This window comes from Phasianus colchicus, chromosome 15, assembly GCF_987193195.1.
Source record: "Phasianus colchicus chromosome 15, bPhaCol1.hap1.1, whole genome shotgun sequence".
Lineage (NCBI taxonomy): Eukaryota > Metazoa > Chordata > Aves > Galliformes > Phasianidae > Phasianus > Phasianus colchicus.
Genome location: NC_143450.1, coordinates 11,964,118 through 11,981,371, shown reverse-complemented (window position 1 = coordinate 11,981,371; position 17,254 = coordinate 11,964,118). Strand labels below are relative to the sequence as shown.

At 43.2% G+C, this 17,254-nt stretch overlaps 1 long non-coding RNA gene across 1 annotated transcript in view; it reads right to left on the bottom strand.

The window, feature by feature from the left end:
- The window catches only part of LOC149915907 (uncharacterized), a 49,155-nt gene extending 32,083 nt beyond the window's left edge, over positions 1–17,072 (bottom strand). Inside the window, exons 1-2 of the long non-coding RNA XR_016471403.1 lie at positions 17,013–17,072; positions 15,940–15,996 (exon numbers count right to left, since the gene is read on the bottom strand). This is a non-coding gene — a long non-coding RNA (uncharacterized LOC149915907). The remainder of the gene's footprint in view (positions 1–15,939; positions 15,997–17,012) is intronic.
- Positions 17,073–17,254: the final 182 nt, after the last annotated feature.

Below are 17,254 nucleotides of genomic sequence, written 5' to 3'. Positions count from 1 at the left end.
TCTAAGAAGAAAGAAAAAGAGATAATTCCTAAAGGAGAACAGAAAAGTTCCTAGAAAAAAAAAAAAAAAAAGCAGGATAGTTTGCAGAAAGCATGGGGAGAAGTCACAAAAAACGAACCACAGAATTCCTGGGAAGCAGAAGTTGAAAGGCTGGGAGAAAATTGCCCACAAAGTCACAAATAGAAAACCTGAAAAGCACCTGTAGGAGTTCCTAAACTGTAACTGCAAATTGCCTACAGGGCCCCAGGAAGTCTCCCAGAAAGGAAATTCCCAGGCAGATTCAAGCCCAAGGAACTGTTGAGAAGTGTTCTATGAATTCCCACTCAATCAAAAATCCCTGGAAAACCAAGGAAAATTCCCCAAATCATTTAGCTCCTGGAAATGTTAATGGTCCTAGGAAGCCATGGGGATTTCCTAGGGAGGTTAAGGATGGAGGGATTGCTGGTGGCAGCTACTAAACATCAGCAAATTTTGTGCTGAGAAACACAGCGTAGGACAGCAGAATCCTTCCAAACATCTATTTGGGGAGGAGAGCGCAGAGCTGTCTGAGAGGCTTTTGTTGCTGCTTCTATTAAATTAATTCAAGGAGCCCTCACTGTAGCTCAAGCAGAAGAGAAAAGACCCACTCATCAGAACTTATCCTTTATGGAGAGCTGGTCTCATTCCTAATGAGGTTCGCTGTGTTGTGCAGCTATGCAGATTCCCAGTAAGCCTTGGCAGAGACACAGCCCAGCGTGAGCAGGAGCTCCCACACCGAGGTGCCAGCAAGCTGCATGACCTGATTACACCAGTAATTAAGAAGGCAGCATTGGGCACAGCCAGGCATCATGAGACCTTCCTACTGCCCCCTTCTCCCTCCCCTCCCCCCCCCATTTTTTTTTCCTCTATATTTTTTTAAGCATATCAAAGCCTTTGGGTGAATGCATGCATGGCAGGGTGGTTACAGTGGCTCATGGCACCTGCGTGCCTGAAGTCACACAGCATCTGCTCTGAGCCTGGTGCAACTGAGAACAAACTTGAAATAGCCTCCAAAGATGAGCAGAGCGACCAGAGCTGTTAGGAAATAGCCATGCTCTGGTCACACCAGCTCTGCCTTCCCACTGCCTTCTGTCACAGGGTGGCACCTGGCCATTACAATCAACTCTGTTACCTTGATGATTTCTCTGCCGCTAGTGAAGCACCTGAGATGCTGATGAAGAAAGTGCTGGAGATTGCACAAAAAGACCAAAGATTTGTGCTTGTCAGCTCCTGAGCAAGTGTGATGCCAGCTGCAGGGACAGACATGAAGGAGGTGCCATCACACCCCATCAAGCCATCCAACAGGCCCTGCCTGCTGCCACCCCTCCACCACTGGTTCTCTTGCTCAAGTGCTGCACATCACTTTGCCTTTCTGCTTTCTGTGGCTAGATGTTTGGCTTATGCAAGGGGGAATTGTGTCTATATTCACATATAAATTGAAAATGTATTAAACCTGTCAGTTATCCCATTTTATGTACATATTTTATTTCTGCTTCATATTCAGCTCTTTCACAGCCACAATATTTTGTGTTCTTTATATGAAAATTAATAGAAAAATTGGATCATCATGAAAGACTTCATTTTCTTAAGCTAGCAGTAGTGAGAAAAAATTCCATCTGCTTTATGTCACCTCCGTTTCAATCAGTCGAAAGTAAATTTCCATCAACTCAATCCATATACTTTTCCTCTCTGTTTACTCTTCCTGTTCTGCACAGAAACTGCAGGAAGGTTTTTATGGGCTTTTTAGATTAGTGCACATGGTGCTACACACAGGTGAGAAGCACATTTTGCTTGTACCCTCCTGCCACCTGCCCTGCTCCCATTTGGATTTATCTAGTTTCTATTTACAGCCTTTGAAATTTACTTATACTCTCTCCCTCAGATTAAAAAGCTTTTCAGCTTGCTGTTGTTACTTACAGGTGTGAGTGGGTCACCTCTTAAACTTCTCTTGGACAAAAGAAAAAACACCAAGCAAGTATTTGAGTTTCTTCAGCCCCTCACATTTAAGCCTCCAAGTTTTATTGTTCTTTTCTGAACGGTTTGTGATTTGATGAACAGCTTGGGGTAGGTGAAACCAGCCCCAAACACAGCATTCCTTGCTGGCTTACTTGGCATGTAGGAAGAACTCCCACCACCTCCTCTTCCTGCCTGAATATGGCTTGCTAATTGCATCTGCTCTGCTAACATGTCCTCCCTCCCACCACCCCAACACAGCTCACAATGGAAAAGAAAGCTTTATCTGGATTTTAAGGAAACATTTTTCCAATTGGCTGCTCTGGTTCTGCCAGGAGAATCTGATCTTGGTCATCCCATAGACATCAAACACATGACAGGCCCTGAGGATCTGCATCTTGCCTCCAGCACATCAGGCTGGAAGAGAGGGAGCACTGTCACAGAATCACAGAATGACCTGGGTTTAAGGGACCTCGAAGACCATCCAGTTCCAACCCCCTGCTATGGACAGAGTTGTCAGTCACTACATCACACACTAGATCAGGTGCCACTGCCGTTGGATGCCCAACTTTCATTGCTTCTTTAGGGAAGTTAGGGCAAACCTGATGACACATATGAGAGACTGTGGTTGTGGAGATCTGTTCCTCCAAGCCAGGGTGCAAAAGAGTTGCATTAAATGCAGGAAGGTCCCCAGCACAGAGCAGCAAACAGCTACTGCTTAGTGTCAGCTGCCAGGGCAGCTGTGAGGCCTCCAGCCAGCCAAGCACACATTCTGTTTGTGCAAACAGTGTGGAGTTCCATCTGAAGATCAGTTTTTAGCAGAAAGAATTTTCTGATTCCTCTCCATGCTTCCTCCCCCATGGCCATTACATGAAAGTTATTTGCTCTCTGTAATTGAGAAGGGATGGGCAGGGCAAGCAAGTCACTCACATTTAGTTGAAAATCCTTTTTGTGCCCTTCTGGTTTAGTTAAATTTGGTCAGGCTTTTCTGCTGCCCTTTGGACCATGGCAAATAACTCATCACTTCAGATTCGGGATGGGTAAAAGAAAAGGCACCATAGTGCCACCTGCAGCAGAGAAACGAAAGGCTCAGGGATCTGGGGCTGCAGGCTGAGTGTCAAGCAGGCATTTTTGTTTGGACCATGTTCAGATCCGACTTTTAGAGAATCACCCTGTGCAAAAGTAGCAAGATCAGTGCTGTTTAAATGTGGGAATCTGCATCATCCCTCCCAGCAGCTATGCAGAAAGTGATACTGCAAAGACCATCACTTCTGAATAATTTCACAATGCAGTGAAAACAAGTGACAGCAAGCAAACCTTCCCCCACTCTTTCCCACTAGCAGCCCCCTGCTCGCTGAGGACAGCCACTGATCTGCTTTTTACACTGTTCCTTAAGTCTCAGGTGGCTTTTCTCCATCAGGCTCTTCCCTACCAATCCAACCAGAGAATGGTCACAATGGAGACCCAACAATCTCTTCCCTTACTGGCCTGTAGGGCTGCAACTTCTGCCCTATATTTCCTCAGAACGAGTAGTGATTGCCCTTGGTGCTACTGCCTTGAACCTCTTTTTAATGTCAATTTGCTGGTGTTATCTTCCCAACGTGAAAAAAATAGACTTACATGAAAACACCTTTGTTATCTTTCAATTAATTGACAGGCAATTAATGGTTGATCATCACTGTACTCTGTGGTCATAGACAGGACAGCAACGGACAGGCACAAAGCAATCACATAGGACCCCAGACAGACCAGTTTTACACACATACAAATAAATGCCCATTTCTAACCCTAAGCTTTGCAACAAGACAGGATCACGAAGATGAATGCTGGAATCCATGGATACTAAGACACAAGAGTTCCACCAGGAAATAGTCCATGGTGTTCACCCCAGCTCCAGCACTGAGTCTCAGACCTACTGCAGGTCCACCTGCCCTGAGGCTATAGCCAGGTGATCTCTGAAGGAAGCTTCCATAAGGCATCTTCTATCAGAGAAATCCCATTTCATTAAAGACACATTTCATTTCAGACCTTCTGTGGACATTTGCTCTCTAATGACTTTTCATTAAAGAAAAACACAAATTATCCCAAAAACAATTCAGCGACATCTGTTTTCTACTCTGAAAATGTCAAGATGAAGCACTTCAACCACTTCAGCAGCAGCGTGGTGAAACTTGTCATTTCTGTATTCAGTTTGCATTATGAAAATTATCAAATATTTCAATGGACCAGAAAAAAAAAATTCTTTCAAGGGTCAGAAGTGCCAAATTATGGCACCCTTTTATGTACTGAAGGACAGAGTGTACATATGGGTCCCTACGATCATCCCTACAATGCTCCTTTAAGTCCTAAACATAGGTTTCCAGTATGTGTGGCTTTAAATATGCCTTCCCCAGAAGCAATTCAAACAGAATACTGCCTTGCCTACTTCACATAGACGCAGAAAGGAAGACAGGAAAACAGACAAACAAAAAAAACTACCTAAAGTGCAGCAAAAAAGTAAATCCAAATATGCCAACGGAATGAAAAACCAACATCAAAGCTACTGCAGCTTAGAGGAGCATATCTGCAACGTTGATTTTTCTCTGAAAACATGTATGCAAACCCAGGAATACCAGCCAGGCTGGAGCGGGTGTGAGTCCCATCCCATGCTGGTTCCTCATGGGAATGAAGCACTGGGAGCAGGAGTTTGAATGCTGGTGGTACACAGCAAGGGCATGCATTGCTCTTGTCATGCTCTATGACTGCAGCCCACACGTGACTGTCTCTATTTATTTTTAGTTTAAAACATAGAGATTGATTAGTACTAACCTGGTTATTTCCTTGGAATTAAGATAGAAGCTTGCCATAAATCCTTCAAATGGTCCTGAAAAAATTAGTGCTATTGCTTTTCTCTTGTCAGCCATCTTCTCAATTGAATTATTATGATGTGGAAGTAATCTGAGAAATCACTTCCAAGGGATGGCCAAGCATGCATTCATCTTTTTTTTTTTTTTTTTTTACTGTTGTAGAAGAGAACAAGAAAGTAGGTGAAGCAGATGCACTTACTCAGATTCTGCTGTCAAACATGGCAAACTAGTCTCTCTGACTTTGTGGTTATTCTGCACTGCTTTCAGAGGCTTTATTTTGAACAAAGGCATTAGACAGGCCAGTGATGTAGCCAGAAATATTAGAAAAATGCTCTGATTGTCCCTCTGCTTTTTATTCCTGTTCCTTTCTCAGACTCCTTTACCTTCCATGGAACGGAAATGACACCCTCCACAAAAATTACATAGTTACACCCTGGAGCTAATGGCTGAATCTCATGACACAAACTTGAGTAAGTCTAAATTGAGCAAAATATACTGGTAATTATTATTCTGAATTCAGGGTATTGAATTCCTGAATTTTCAATTGCATTAAAGTGAAGAATCACATTAGTCAGGAGTTGGATGAAGTGGAAAGTGCTCGATCAGAGAAAAACAAATAAAATTGTAAAGTCCCCACGTGAATTAAACCTTAAGATGAGGAAACGTTTACAGTTGGCTTCCCCAGAATATAAGTGTCTGCCCAGAGTACTTCACACAAACTTTACCATAAACGCCTTTCTCTCCACCTGCAGCCCTGGCTGGTGGAAACATAGCAGGAGAGTGTCACCTAATGGCCAGACACACAGCATACTTCCAATGCACAGCTCCATCATTTTTGTCATCACTCAGAGCATTTTCATGTTGCTGCTCTGGACTCCTGTTCTGCAGAATAATAAAACAGAAGATCCAGTCTTTGTTTTCACAGATGTTTTTCCTTCCCCTGGCAGAGATGGTACCTGCACACTTCAAATGAGAACAAACATCTTATGTCCTCCTCTATCCTGAGTGTGACATGGTCTAAACATGTGCATAACACCAAGCTCTGTACAAAACCTCAGCAGTCAACTGCTGGATTGCCTGGATCCAGAGAGGGTTCCTCCTAATCTTCCCAAATCAGAAGTGATTTACGCCCACAAAGGCAAGATTCTGCCCCCTTAGCATTGAAGCAAAGGTAGAGTCAAACTTACTTTCCCTACCCCCACAACACAGATTGAACTGTCAGCTCTGCAACTGAGACATGAAGGGGTGGTATCCTGGTGTTCCTTCACCTGATCTGAAAGGGCAGTGAGGGTAGAGCAGCCACAAAACCCAAATAATGAATTTCCATTTTCTTGGTGCAGTTTGTTCTGCAGGTAGTTTTTGCAAACATCTAGACATTAAGTGCTTCAGCAGCCCGTTCCCAGGAGAAGGTCACTTCCAGAGGGGAATGGAGAAACTGAATTCATCCTATCATTATTTTATAACAAATGAAAAAAACTTGTAAATGTAAGTTCTGAATACAGTTTCAGAAATGACAATGCCCTCATTCTTCTATGTCCAAAAACTTTATCTTATTTTTGCAGAAAACAGCTTTAGGCAGAAGGAAGCACTTCTTGTCCTTGCATGGAGGTCACTAAAACCATGAAATTCACTCAGCCATGCTAGTGCAATGCAAGAACATCCCAAACCTCATAGGACCTAAGGGCTAGACCTTAGTTCAACAGGCCTCCATTCCCATGAGCACCTTGTTATTAATCTAGCCATGGGCACTGATATTTTGAACAAAGAAATGCACTCTTCATTTATATTCATTTTGGGCCTACAGATCAGCAGCAACATCAGGACTCATTACCAGCACAGACAGCAACAGACAAGGAAGAGCAGGAAGAGGGAAGGGCAGGAATCCAAAGAGGCCAAAAAAAGACTAGGAGACACCTCTCCAGGTCCTAGCACAGCCTTCCTATCTGATGCTCCCAGTGCCACACATTTTTCCTCCTTCCACTCCTGCCAAATACTACACCTCAAGAACTTCCCATTTTAATCATTTACTCCCATTTTCCAGCACATCTATCACTTCATTAACAGTAAATGCCTTTATTAAGTTAAATATGAAGCACAGCACTAATCCGTTTAAATGGGTTTTTAGTGGCATTGACAGATTTCCTTCTTCCCCCCTCCACTCTTGTAGCATCCATATTCAAATCAGCCTTCTTGTACATATTCATGTAATTGGATGGCCTCAATCTTTAATTAACTGTATTTGCGTGGAATCTCAATTTACTCATAAGAAAGTAATACTTAATGTAGTTTAATGTTCACCTGCCTTTCCATGAAGGAAATGGATGAAATAGCACCTGATTAATTTTTCCATTAGTTCTTTCTTAATTTGAATCATGAAGAGAGGAGAGAGGAAATCTATTTAAGTGCCCAATCTGAATGGAAGACCAATTCCTGAGTGCTCCCTAACACTTCTCACAATTAATCTATTTTGAGTTTCCAGAAAGTGGGCCAAGAACATAAATATTTTCTTCTTAGTGATCTCTGACCGGGACCCTGTTGGACTGCCCTGACCCTCATCAGGAATGCTTGCCTTGCAGCAGAGTCCAAAGAACTTCCATTCATTTCATTTCACTGAGAGAAGGCTAAGAGGTCACTGAAGTATCCACATACTTTTCTATTAAGAGAGAGCTCTTTAATCTAGTAGACATAGGAGCAGGATAAGACCCAATGGTTGGAGGCTGAAACTAGATCAATGCAAGCTATGGGGAGTCATTTTAAATTTTTTTTTTTCCAAACCAAGGAAAGTAATTAACCAAGGGAACATCTTCCATTAGCCTGATAGATTTTCTATCACAGGCAATATTTGAATTAATGACTGGGGATGTTTCCAGCTTGACCACACAGGAGCAAGCAAGAGGAAGACGACAACTTTTGCCCCTTGACTGTGCCACTGGCGAGACAAACCCAGGATGCTGGCTCAGCTCTGGTGCCAGTGTTGTATTTTAAATGCATATTAAAAAAAAAAGAAAAACTGAACTGGTTGAAAAATAGGAGAAGCACAAAGTAATTTAAGTTTTAGAAAAGCAAGAGGCCATGGGACATTTTAAAGATCAACTTTGCTTATAAAAAAATTAAAAGCCTGCCAGTATTTCAGATGACTGTTTCACATGGAAGAAAGATTGGTGCTGGGTGGAGAAAGGCATCGTAAGAAACTGCTGCAGGGATGTGGATGCAATCAAATCAGAAATAAAGCAATGGGAGGCCTTGAGCTGACACAGTGGAGTTCTCACATCCCTGTTCATTTCCAGAAGGATGGACATTCAACATCTCACCCTTCTTGCAGGAGAACTGAGACAAAGTTCATTTCACCACAGCAGGGACAGGCATTCGCCAAATGTCACCCACAGCCCAGTGGACAAGAACTGGGAGGGCAGACCTGGTGCATGACTGCCTGCTGCATCCCCATGGCACAACCCTTTAAACATGAAGGGAAGGCAAGTTCTGAACAGGGGAGGCAGAAATGGTAATTTTTGACACTGTGGCCTAATTTCCTTTCTGGTTAGGGATCCCATAAATCTGGGGCTCAATTTCTTGATGAGCTGGAAAATAAAAGAGGAATTAACATTTTCAGATTCCTGGTGTTTCTGAAAGACTACTATAGTGGATTATCTGCAAGACTTCTACATCAGTCATAGGGAAGTGTTTCTGAGCAATAGTCACTTCCAGCAGCCAAGCCTCTCTTAAGCCCTCTCTGATGACTCTCCAACAGCTGAATCTTTTCTCTCTGGCCACAGAGTGGGACAGTTGTTGGCATCAGCAGACTCCTCAAATCCTGCAGTTAAGATATTGCTATATCCTCAAAACACGAGATGGGAGTCTGGCTGAGCAAGCGTGACACAGCACAGCCCAGTTGTCTTTTCTTACTGTTATTGTGAAACCAGAGGAAGTGAGAGGGATATCTATAATAACAGGGAATTCACAGGACTTCCTATTGATGGAGTGCTACACCAGAGGTATTGCTGCTACTGTGCAGGCAGTCCAGCAACAGAAAACAAAGAGAAACCCCAAGAGAAGCCTTGCTCTGCATCTGCCACATGTTTCAGGAATGCCCATTCAGATGAGAGACAACCTGAAGGGATGCAGCTGAGACTGAGAAAGAAGCCTGAGGAGAGGGGCTATGGTGCTGTGCTGCTTTGCCCAGGGGATGATCCAGCCCAGCTGTTATGAGTCCATTTGAAGCTAAACAGAAGTGCTCTGCAGTCCCTTGCAATGCTGCTTTTAGCAGCCTAGGAACACTGAGGGAAGGCTTCTTCACTGGTGGGATTGATACGTGTTCTCTGGCATTTTAAAATATTAAAAGCCATCACAACTAATGAGAGGCAGCAAGTGGGTCATGCCCAGAGAGAAGCAGATCACTTGCTGATTTGCTCCCACACTCCTAGAGACAAGAATCTGGAGTTTGATGGGCTCTGGGAAAAGGACTTTCCCTTGTTTCAAAATAATGGCTAGAAGCCACAAGTAAGAATTCAGGTTCAATACAGAGGGCACTTCTTTAGGGATGGGAGAATCCCCAGCTTGAAGGGTTAGTCAGAAGCATATAGATTAAGTGAGCAAACAAGCAGAAGTCAGATCCTAGTGCAGGAGGTGTGCACGAGACTGCATGGGACACCAATGCAAATGGAGTTTGTGTGTGGAAAGGCAGAGGAGACAGTAACAGCTTCTGATGGCATTCACAGACAGTAACATGGAAAGAAAAGAGAAGGCACAGAAGAGTTAACTGTGGATGGCAAAGAGTATGCCATCATATGCCATTTGGAGGCAGAGTATGACCAGCTAATGGACTAATAAGATGTCAGTGTTATTAAGGAGAAAACAAAGAAGCCATCATTAGATGATATCTGACAGGGAAGGGTCAACCATGCTAACAGATGCTGCTGAATGCTGAAAGAGAGTCAGGAGGCAGCTAAGTAATGTAGTGCAATATCAGACACACACTGGTGACCAGCATGAAATGGAAATGAATCGATACTAAATAATGAGAGAATAATACACTGATTAGTGGGGACAGGGGTGGATTTCTGATCCAAGATTCTTCCCAAAAGACTGCTGTGTGCTCTAAGAACTATAAAACTTTAATCAGTTCATCAAGTCGCTCACTTAATCCAGTGTGAGTACACTCAGGGCTGGATGAATGTACCTTCTGCATCTGAAATTTAGGCATGGTGATTTCTGGGGCTGAGGAAACATGCTCAGCTGTGGGCACAGGTCCAGATCCCAGAGTGAAGAGCCTGGGCAAGGGATTAGTTTGGAAGTGATCCAGCCAAAGCTGAACCAGACACAGGGATGATCCACCTGCAGTTCTCTTAACAAGCAAAACAGGCAGCGAGCTTACATGAGTATAAGCTACTTGCTAAATCATTCACACTGAGAGGGAGGAAAAAGACTTTCTGTGGTCCAAAAGCTTATGTATTTGGTCAATGGGCTACTGAATAGAAAATGCAAAACAAGGTGGAGTAGGGTCTAGAGTCAGGGTTGTCTTTTTACCAGATTCTGCTCCTTTCTGCCTGAACTTCCCATCTCCGTGCCACCAGTGGGACCCAACTTCTTTCTTTGCAGTATCCCAGTTCCGTGGAGATGGAGGAGTCTCATTTCTAAATCTTGGAGAGGTTTAAAGATGGTGCAGCAGGAGGAAAGCTGCTGAGTCTATAAAGACTACGGATTTCATTAACCTACAGGCAGAACTGCCAAGAAGCACAAATTTCTAGCACCTGGGGAAAAAACAACACTAATAGAGCTTGGTAGCTTGGGTGAGGAAGAGGCTTAGCTTCTAGCTTGCCTTGGTTACAGTGGTGCAGCAAGTGAGGACATCTTAGAAAAGCTTTCTGAAGTCGAGAGATTTATGCCTTATTTCCAAACAGAACAGATTTTGCTGAAAATGGCATGGATTTTTACCAGGTCAATATAATTTATGAGTAAATAGGAGATGTTTAAGTCTACTTCCACATAAATAGCCCCAGCAGGAAAGTAGTGGAGCCTGATAAAAAAAATAATCAATTTTTAATGAATCTCCATCAGAAAAATGTAACATCAGCTGAAGAGATCTCAAATCCTTCCTACAGAGGCTACAGAAAGGTCCCCATTGCATGCATCTGTGTGATCAGTGTGCATGTGGGCAAATTCACTGGCTATGCTCTTTCTGAAAGGATCCATACCAGAGAAAAAGTGAGGTTCATGTATGTTTTTATTAACCACTGCTTTCAACTCTAATGTTATACAGAGTTAAGAAATCACCGTTTGGAAAGTGGTCTTTCAAATTATGAAAGAACCAAGGAAATCTGACAGCATGAGGAAAACAAGCATGGCAGGTAGGGCAGCAGCAGCCAGTGGGTTGGGCAGCAGCTCTCCCTATCACCACATCCCAATATGTGATATCCAAAATCCAGGCTGCTAGAGAATGCAACAGCAGTTTGGGGAACAACTCAGAACACATAAGCAAGTAGGTACAGAGCACACTCTAGTAAGCACCAGGGCAAAACCCCTTTGAGCTTTCACAGCAAATGCCTTACTTGGCTCTCTTGCAGGAGCTGGACTACCTAACACAAAACAGCTTCATGAGCATCTCTGTTCCTCAAGCTCATACCACTTTTCATTCAGGAAAGAAACAGGGAAGAAAAAAAGCTTCAGAGCTAGACTTTTCTACCCTGACCCAAGATTCACATGAACTTCACCTTTTGTAACATCAGAACAGATGATTTCCAAACGAAATCAGTTTTGACTTCGTATTTCTTACTGGGTAAATAAAAATTTCTCTGGAGTAAGAGCAGCTCAGTAGGTAGGGAGGTACCTCTCTATCATACGCAATTTGAAAGAGATGAGGCTTCACAAGAAGATACTACAAAATTTCTCAAATTTGCTTCAGGACAAAAAGATTCTAAAAGAGAGAATGGAAACTGAAACAGATCTGTCAAATCTGATGCTGATCATTTCTCAACTGATGACCAAATGGAGGTGAGATTTGAAACTGATGTTCGTTTGAATACTAGAAGCTGCCATACCCCAGTAACTGAGATCTCCAAGCAGCTGGTGAGAAACACAGGGTCTGAAGACAATCCCCAGCTCCTAGGACAACAGATGAGACCAGACCCCTCACAGCTCTGCTTGTCCTTGCCTGGACACTCTCCAGGGTCTCGATGTCTTTCATGTAGTGAGGGGCCAGAACTGAACACAGCACTGGAAGTGCAGCCTCACAGAGGGACAGCCTGCTGGCCGCACTATTTCTGACATAAGCCAGGATGCCATTGGCCTTCTTGGCCACCCAACCCACTGCTGCCTCACGTTCAGCCAACTGTTGACTGACATCCCCAGCTCCTTTTCCTCCGTGCAACTTTCCAGTCACTCTGCCCCAAGAGTGTGGAGTTGCATGGGGTGAATAACAAGAAGGCACATTCAGCCCTACACTCCAGCTTTCCATACCAAGCATTCCTTTCAGAACTCAAACTCTTAGTGCTCTCCTCTTGAATTTTTCATTAGCATCATACGCAGAGCTCTAGAGGTTAGAAATACCATCTCAGAGGCAAAATGCCATGAAATAAGATCACAATGCCAGACACAGCTTATAAACAACAAAATCTGAATTCTCAGTAAGGCCTGTGATTCTTCCAGCACCTAGAGACACACTGGGAAGCCCACACAGATTTAATTCTCTGCTTCTGGAAAGTTTTAAGGTAGAAATAAATGCTATAGTCATAGCACAACTGCCTGCATCCAGGCTTGCAGAGACACAACTCTGAGGTTTACTCAAAGGTAAACTGTTAAAAAACAGGTATTTTTTCCATTTCCATTATTGTTACTTCTGGATAAGGAAAGGTAATACAAAGTCACTTTGAAGGAAGCACTTATCTCCAAGTCTTCTGGAGTTCAGCTAGTCACTGCCTTGCTAAGAGCTGCAGCTTGCAGCAGTGCATTGTGGCAAAGCAGTCCAAGCCCCTTCCATTGCAAACCAGCATCTGTTACTCCTTTCCCTGTGAAAGGAGCCTAGAGAAATTTCTCTGGAAATGAAGGAACAGAATAAGGAAGAGAAACTCACTGTTCCATCAGCACCAGCTGAGGCCAAGGAACAGGGACAGTATGCATGTGTCAATCGTTGCTTCACTGCAACTGGTCCCCTCCTCAGGACATTTCCCTTTCCAACAGGAGGGGAAGGAGCCCTCTCATCTCCTCCCCCACTCTGCCAGCACCATGCCTGTTTCCTGCCAAAAGCTGCTGGCTGCATTTTACATAACTTTATTGGTCTGACTTTCCAACTGGTTAACAGCCCTTATCAGCAAATAAAAGCCTCCAGCAGCAGATGAGCAAAGTGATTGAGAAAGCCATAAAAACAGAAAGGAGAAAGCTGTCTGTAGTTAAAGCAAGCCCCAGCTCCTGCTCCCCAGCAAACTCCCCCAGCAAATATAGAGAACTAGCAGGTTTATTATCCTCCCTTTGATTGTATGTCATTATTATAGCATTGTTTTCCCACATACCAATTCTGTCTTAGCTCCCACTTGCAATAAAACACACAGATTTGGGTTCTTTTTAAAGATTAATAGACACAGCTACCCTCCTACTCCAAACTCATGAAGTGGCTGAATATCACTCTTGAAATTCCAAACTCAACATCATGACAGTTATCTGCTGGTGCTGAATGTCTGCTAAATTGTGAATTATGATACAGTTTTGAGGAAGGAAAGGGCTGGCAGTGGACCAGTAGCACTGTGGCCAAATTATGATGAAAAATGGGAAGAAAACATTAAAAAATAATTTCCTTAGAATTTTCAAAAGGAAAAAAATGAACTTTTGGCACCAAATGCCTTGAGAGGGTGAGAAGCTGCATGCTCAGAGCTATGCATGGGTTAGCACAGGATTGCAAGGATGGGCCAGTTTCCAAATGGAGGAGCCAATGAGGTGGAAGAAAAAAAATGGCATTTCATCTGATAAAGAAAAGTTCATTTTCATTCTTCTGCTGGTGTGAGACATTTTGTAAGCAAAGCCTTGCAAGCAAGACTTGGCTTTTGGTTGCTGAGGGTCCTCCACTGCAGAGATGCAGTAGGTAACTACACCAGGGAGGTCTCTTTCAGCCCCAGTAAAGCAAAGAAAGTCATGGGTGCCCCATCCCTGGAGGCATTCAAGGTCGGGCTGCACAGGATCCTGGGCAGTCTAATGTATTGGTTGAGAATCCTGCTCATGGCAGGGGGTTAGAGCTCAATCATCTTTAAAGACCCTTCCAGCCTAACCCATCCTATGGAAGGGGCTGTCAGGTTGCTGGGAAGCTCACCATTTCAGGTGGGAGGGACCATGATGGTAAAACTAACAAGAACTTTGCTGAAATCCAGTATGGGCTTTCAAAATGCAAAAGAGGAAAAACACACGAGCCCACAGGCTCTAGGAGCTCTCTTGCTGATGCAGAAATGCTTCATTTTAGCTCTAGTTATGATGTCTGCATTTAGTATTCATTGCCATGTCACTGATCCTCATGAATTCCTCCCATGTGCATGTGCCTCTCTCATCTGTTTCCATCAGCATCCTGGTGTAATTTATTATTAGTTAAGAATTAATACACACTTGGAAGTATAATGTTACATTTTTCTCTTATCTTCTGGTGCTCAGAAGCATTTCATGCAGCAGATCAGGCACTAAATCTGTCATGTAAACACATTATTTTGTCATGTAATGCATTATGATTGCACACTACCAGGAAAATGAAAAGCACTTAATGGTTTGTGTTTGATGTGTACTGTCAACAAAACTCAGGAAGAATTTATAAGGTGTTGGAGTTTAATGAGTACCTATTTAATAGGGTTTGCCGTATCATTCAAAAACGTGGCTTTATGGGAGACATGTGATACAATGAATTTTGATGTGAATTATAAAGCTCGATCTAGATCTCCAGGCTTCTACACAGAAAAGATAATAAGACCCAGAGAGCTGTTTATAAGCAATAAATCATGACATTTTCTCTTGGAATATTCCTCTCTCTTCCATCAGGATTTGTGAAGCTGCAGGCACCATGTCTGAATGCACCATCTAGTATCTTTGTATTATAAAATTAATTTATTTCACAGAATAACTCAGCTAACGACAGGAATTGAATGAACTAGAGAAGATAGAAAAATGAGCTGCTGAAATCGAACATGAACTCTACCAAACACTCAGCCACTGTAAAGTCTGTCAATGTTTTGCTGTCACAGGACCTCCCTAGGCTTCAGAACACATACATTCATTTGGGCACCTCTCATCAAGCTTAGCAATCCAGCTACTTCTCTCCTCAGCACTGGAGGGGGTTTGTTCCTCACAAAGCCCTTCTGAAGGAAGCAACCACGGCAGAAGTGCTCCAGGGGAAAGCAGAGGCACTGAGTCATCCCCTACCCACATCTCCAGCTCACTCAGCTGTGGCCTTTGCATTCATCCTTCCTGAGTGCTTTGCTGGTGCCACAGCTGAATCTCAGACACAGGCATGGAGATCATGCTCCTTAGCTCTACCAGATTCTGTGCTGTGATACAGATGCCACAGAGCCCGTAGAGATGCTCACATCAGTGATATTTGGAGTCCAGAATTAGTCCTGGGACACATCCATCCAGCAATGCTATTTAACCTAACTTTACAGTCAAAGCCACGCTACACTGTAAGTCCCTATGGCATGATTCCAGGTTGTTGCACACAATTAACTACTGAGTTCTGGAGCTCTCCCACCACAGGGCAGGCTTTGCTTCCTCTTGGGTGGACTGCATCATGTTCTGGACCAGTGCCCTTCCCCCTCTCTCAACTATGGAAGGAGCCAAGGATAACTACAACCAAACAGAGCCATGTAGGAGCTCCCTTTGACCTCATGGTACACAGTTCACAGGATAAAATCTTAAAAACTCTCCTCAGAGGGCTGATGCAATTAAAAGCTCTACATTATTAATATTAACAAGATTTACTACTACCTATTTACAAATGATTTGCATTTTTATGCATTCTTTTAGCATGGATCATCATGAATTTCTTTGGTATTCATGAGGTTGCAATTTGTGTATTTCCATAATTACCTCATCATAATCTTCATTAGATAATAGACCAAGGACATAAAACACCAAGTAAAATTCAAAAGCAGCATCAACTCACCACTGAACGGAGAGGCTGATTTCCCCTTGTCCTTGAAGCAGAGCTCACAGGAAAGCCCTAGGAAAAAGCCATCCCCATTATCAGCTGAGGCTTACAGGTCAAGAGAAAAAATAAAATCAGTGTTTGATCACAGAAATCTATGGGAATTTCCCTACTCCCAGTAATAAGATCCATTGAGAAGTTCATTGCTGAACTTCTTGAGGATTGAGAGAATTATGTCCCATGCACTACAAGCTAAGAAATAGTGATCCTTTCCCTTTGTTTTTGAAATAGGATGCAGCTGAGAGTTGAGGGGCTTGTATAAACACCTGCTGCACACCAGGCCCAGAACAGCTGGGGCAAATCCCCAGGACAGGTCGCTGCCTCCCTTGAGGGAAAGTTTTATCACATCTAAAACTAGTTCAACCCAAACCTCACAGATAATTCACTATTGTACAGGAGAGAAAGGAAAGAAGAAAGAGAGATGAATATCACATACATAAAATCACTTTGTGTACTTAAGGATGGATATGAACAGATTTAAGATTAACTGGCTTAGTTCACCACTGAGCAAGTGATTTAAAACATCCAATAAATAATTCATCCCAGCAACATGCATCACCACGAGGCTCAGCCTGTGACGCAGAGCATGTTGGGGGGGTGGTCTTGCTTTGTGAAAGAAACAACTCAATTCAGCACAAAGCGAATAATCCAAAATCGCATAAATGATTCATCACTGGATTAAAAGCTATAGATTTCTCCATAGAAATTCTCTGCTCTCCATTAAACATGCAGATGATTTCGTGGTGTGTATAACTACTGGGTGACTTAGTTAAGAATGACACTAGCTCCAGTGGTTGAGTAAATTTGAAGCCATGAATCTTCATAATATGCAAGTCTGAGTATTCAAGACTTGAGGACTGAAGAAGAGCCAGGCTTCCAAACTTTTTGTTTTAGATTACATAATTACAGATTGTTACCTGCTGTAGCAATTAGATCAATACGATAGGAAAGGCATTACAACAAAGATGTGATGATGGAAGGACTGGCACAATAGAAAGGTGCTACAAAAGGAAGGGAAGAAGATTGCTCACCTACATCAGAAGATTCCAGGTTCACAGAGGAAAGCTTCACTAAGGAAGAATCTCCAGAAAGAGATCTTTCCCCAGTGGCAGTCAGCCCTTAAATAAGGTCTAAGAGAGGTGCAGCCAGGCTCCACCCCTTCTGGTGGCACTAAACTGCCTTCACCTGTGCTCCCAGGGCTGACTGGGTCCTTTCCCCAGCTGCTCAATCAGTGGTTCAGGCCGTGACTCAACAGTTCCTACACACCTGCTTT